Raw genomic sequence first — 5,489 nt, forward strand, 5'->3', positions numbered from 1 at the left:
CGAAATCCAGGCCGTTTAGGTCAGGGTAACCGGATGAGATCAGACGAGTCAGACGATGAGGCGGTCGTGAAAGTCGAGTTGCGATGTTCAGTTACGTCGCATTTCGTTTTGTTTGTGGAAGTAAATATTGTTGCAATGTAAAATATCACGGCACCTTATTGCGAGACCTACATCATCTTTCACGAAGCCTTTATGAGGGAACTTATGACCATCAGATATATAAAAGGACTTGCCTTTTATTCAGAGCCGAACGGGAGGACTGCGGAGGTAAGATCGAGTGTCATCAGGGCAGCCAGAGCGGCACAGTGTGACCTGGCGAAACCAATCGCTGGTTGGGAGCACTAAAGTGACCAAATACCCACCTGACCGTCAATAGGGCGCCACAAAGGTCCAGATGAGCGCCGAGACAACCAGTAATCCGACCATGGCTTCTGGCGGCCCGGGTGCAGCCATGCAACGCTCAAAGGCGGCCAACAGCCTGGACGCCTCTCGCATGTTGGGTCAGTGGGGCAGTTCCTTGGCAATCCCATGAGGCACTGATCGTCTCCCATCCCACCCTGGCATCCATAATACTGGGATGATGGAGGAGTTATAATAGTACGGACTTGACTGAATGGTTGAAAGGGTCATGGTTGCGATTTTTTCCGAACGAGACGTTCAGAAATAATAAAAATCGCGATGACGCTGCACATAGTTGATCGTTGCCAGACATAAGTACGTTCAGCGGCTATGAGACAGTTCCAGTGTATCACTGACAACAGATAAATACGGTCAGCGGCTATGAGACAGCTTCAGTGTATCACTGACGACCGAAGAGGCTGCGAGCCAACCGCGAACCCCACCCGCCTTAGAAAGCCCCCGGACGGCCGCTGAGCGCACCCCAGATCCCGCCACCGGAACAGCACAACCGAACCCCACCCGCGTTAGAAAGCCCCGGATGGCCACTGAGCGCACCCCAGATCCCGCCACCGGAGCAGCACAACCCAGATCCCGCCACCGGAGCAGCGCACCCCAGATCCCTTCACCGGAGCAGCACAACCCAGATCCCGCCACTGGAGCAGCGCACCCCAGATCCCGCCACCGGAGCAGCACAACCCAGACCCCGCCACCGGAGCAGCACAGCGATATACTATATCGTGTTGCCTCTCTTTACTGAAAAAGCCGATGCAAACGCATGCTGCATACGTTTTCGCGATGGATACAATGATGAGTATGTGAGTACATGGAGTACGCTGCTCGAAGCACGCGACACGCAGCGCAGCCCCGACGTTTGCAAACATATTGTTGACTATCTTATCGTGGGCTGCCCCCTCCAGGGCCCACCACCCAGGCACCATCAGAGGTTTTAAGGGATGCTGTTTCTGCAATACCCACTTCCCTCTCCATAAAGATGGTGCCCGAGCACTGGCGTCGCTGGGGACAGTAAGCTGTATCAGCTGATCCAGACAGCTTCAGTCAGCCTGAACCATCAGCTGATCATCTTGATCTGAGACGACCCTGGAATTCTCTTGAGTCAAATTAACATGCCCATGACCTTGGTATTATTGGTGATTTGGAAAACCAGTGGAATATTCAGGGCTAAAATTTGAGTGCACAAGGCGCACGTTTGAAAACGCGGGCGGTGGAATCAGCATTTGTTATAAATACAGTTAACCCGAACGAAGGCTTTTGCCCAAGTTTTCGTAAAGCGCTCAAATTGACATCACTGTTTCATGTGCGGGTCACCTCTTCATATAATTGTTCACAGTTTTGCTTCAAATTTCCTTTTCAGCGCAATAGAGCGATCTGTTTAAAGCCTTTACTGGTTGTTCTCATGATTCGGACGCAGGGCGCGGACACCGGGCGCGGAACTCCAGGCCTCGGCGACGGCCTGTGACCGCAGGTAAGAGTGAGCCTCCACAGACCTTAAGCCACTTCGGTGCCCACTGCCGGTGGCTCTTCTTTCCACAGGCTTCATGTCGTGGTACCTTACCGGGCTGTCGAGCCAGTCGGAGTTCGTTTGAAGCAAATGGCGGCTATAGCCGTCTTGATCATGAGCGGTGTGACATGCTGACATCACTGCGTGTCATTCTTGACGCAGAAATATGTCACTGTCATTGTGATCATCTCCAAGCTCGACCAAACCAAGCGTGTGTCACGCTATCTCTGGGCATTTTACCACGTAGCCCTGGTGCGGCGTGCAGCAGCAGCCGCAGCAGACACAGCGAGCCCTGACCGACATACAGCCCAGCACCCGTCCACCAGAGCACAGCCCCCGCCTCGGACACGAGTCGGTGCCTAACAGGATTCTGCGGAGGTCGTCTCGCTTGTCCGGCGGGCCGGCTTGGCGTGGAGCCGGTCTTCACTCGCGGCGGCCGGCGTCACCGCTCCGCCGGCGGGTCGGCGTTGTCCGGGATCTGCTGGTCGGCGCGGTGCGGCCGGTGCGGCGCCGTCTGCAGCAGCCGCCGGGCGCACCCCGCGACAAAACGCCGCATGGAAAAATCCGCAGCGCCTTTGCTCACCTGTCCGAATCAATTGGCGTTTGGTCACACCGAAGCCGACGCTGCAGACGCGATTTGCAGCTTGCTGCGCATCGCAGCGTGAGCTCGGCACGCCGGATTATTCCGGTACATTCCGGTGCGGTGGCACTGGCCGGCCGCCTGCGACTGGACGCGCACCACCTGTCCCACCACCGCTCGTGAAGGACAGCTCACGGCGCCGGACCAGAGCGAAACCGGGCGTGTCACGGGCCCCCCTCCGGCGTGTGTGCAGGTGGGACAGTGGGACAAGGTCGAAGACATGGGTCTCGGCCGGCAATGGCGCTGCCAGCAACCGCATGTGAGGCTCGGCCATGAGCTGGGCCACGGTTAAAACATACGCACTTCTTAGGTTGCTTATGTTTGAATTGTGGGTTTGATTTTGCCATATAGGCGACAAGTAGAGCGCAGGGACAGCGCATAACGTTAAAAATGTGACAGCGGAAGCGCACGTGTTAGCTTCCGCCCAGTTACAGCATATTTTATTTCGAACAGGGGTCATTTTTTTCGCTGTCCCTTGCAGGCCATGATCAGTGCCTTATTGCCTCACACACATAATAACAGAGAGTATGTAGCCTCATCTTGGCTTGTTTCACATCGCCTGTGACACCACTTAATACCGCTGCTACAACGTACCAATTAAGTGAGGGTTAAGTTGAAATTAGACGCATTGTAAAACTTTCACTATCAACACAACATACTCTTCGCCACCATTTTGACGCTCATGGCAATTCACTCACTGGCTTTCATAAGGTCCCTGGCTCCTGTGTGTTTGCCTTTTAAGAATTGCGACCCAAAGGCATTTTAGACTGAAAATATGAAAATCATAAGACGGCACAATGCTTGTGCAATGCAACGAATGACAGGCACTAAAAGGGAATTAAGATGACCTTGCAACAATTAGATACGTGATTTTCGTTAAATAAGTTGTGCTTTTAATAAACGTTTGGTCACGAACCTGGCTCACAGAGTCAAAAATTCAAATATGTTTGAATTTTTGACTTTGTGTGCAAGCTCCGTGACCAAAAATGTTTTAAAAATAGAGCTCACTTAACGAATATCACGTATATGATTATTGTGATGAGGTCATCCTAATCACCTTTTAAGGAAATATGAAAAGTTACCTAATGCTTCCCTGATTGATTAATTACTCTGTTTTTACTACAGATGTTCTGTTTATGCTGCAATTATTCTGCAAGCGTTGAAATTACCTCAATGGGAGGCGTGTACCCCACGATGATATTTTCATCACGGCAGTGATGATGTATATATTATGGGCAGTGCCCATAAGTTTTCGGCGGAAGATAGAGTGCAGAAAAAATGCGCAGTGGCTACGCTTTTCGTGCCGGGCTGGTGTGATACTTGCCTTTTATTGCAATATTTTCTATGTAGCATAACGATGTCTTTCAGTCCATTAGAATGCTTGACGGGTATGACGTGCTCATCTCTGGTTTCATCTCTGGTATCTGGTTACATCTTTCGCAAATGAGCAGGCGATCTGTCTCTGGCTTTTAACCCTGTTAAAATCTTCGAAACGAAACGTAACGGCTCTCTTTTTTGGTCCTTTGATGCTAGCTAAGCCGTTTTATATATCTCAGATTAAGAATTGACATACAAACCTTGAATATTTTAGCCACTTGCGCTGGCAACCTGAATTATGTGACACCTTTACACATTCAGTGTTGCTAAAGAAGAAAGTAGGAGCGACAGACCTATTTTTTGTTTTTTCATATTTTTGTTGCGCCATGACAGCAAAAACAAAGTCTGTTGGAGACCTGTGCATCAACTTGTAGGCCGGCCGTGAGGGGTTGCAGCCTCAGATACTAAATTTGGTTGAGACGATTTGATTTCGTTTAGAAGATGCCTGAGAAAATGAATGGGGCTTCATCGGTATTTCATGTTTTGGCAATAGCTAAACTTGGTCATGGTGAGTGAAATATGAGGGCTCGACCGGTAATGTCGTTTCTCACAAGTACGAGTCAATTAATTGATTTAAAATGCACATCGAAACGGGAGATTTCTCATCCGTTGTATGTTGTTCTTCCGGGCGCAGAGCTCTAAAAAAAAAAAATGGAAGGAGCGAACAGGCTGACACGAATGAATGTGATTTTCTACGAAAATGCAATTCGGCAGCGCATATAGGAATGGTGTCCCACCACCTCAGCATTATACCCCGACAAACGCTTATGCATACAGTACGCTTCAGCATCATACCGGACATTTTGACAACTTGACCCTTTCTGCACATGTGTCCTCAGGTCACTAAACCTACAGCTACCTTAAGACCTTTGAAACAAGCGCATTCGGCGACTTCTGTTGTGCAAGAAAACCGTGAATTGAAAGCTGCTCATTCCATGATTATTTGAATGAACAGCAATGTAGGGAGAGCTTTGGCGCGCCCCATACTTTTCTCGGTGTGTCCAAGAATTGGTAGACGACATTAATGGAGCATAAGCATTTGCATTCTCCAGTATTTCCAGCCCGGTACACTTCTTTGCCGAATAAATGAATCCGCCAATGAACGGTCTCAAACGCCTGACAGTCGTAAACTAGGACCTCTTCAACATAATAGTGCGTGGGTATCTGCTTGATGATGCGAATACTGTCCGCTGAAATATAAAAAGGAAATTGACTTCCAATTCTGGTGTACCTTATACTTATCCTTATCCTCATACTCATAATCGGAGGAATGTTTTCTTTCTTTTTCCACTCATCTCGTCTCAGGATGATTATCATAACATCACCTCATCTCATCATCATCTCATTCCTCTCATGCTCCATTTACCTGTTACCGGTGAAAATGCAGCCTCGGTTTGAGTAGTGGATCAGGAGTAATAGCTGCAATCATTTGTGAAGCCATAACGCAATCACTTCTTCGTCGACTGCCGCACCTTGGCAAGCGGGCTCTAAATATGCAGGCGTCGTGACTGCGAGTTACCACGGGATTTGGAACGTGCGAAGTCCAAAAACCCT

This window comes from Pollicipes pollicipes, unplaced genomic scaffold, assembly GCF_011947565.3.
Source record: "Pollicipes pollicipes isolate AB1234 unplaced genomic scaffold, Ppol_2.1 Scaffold_6686;HRSCAF=7923_pilon_pilon_pilon, whole genome shotgun sequence".
Lineage (NCBI taxonomy): Eukaryota > Metazoa > Arthropoda > Thecostraca > Pollicipedomorpha > Pollicipedidae > Pollicipes > Pollicipes pollicipes.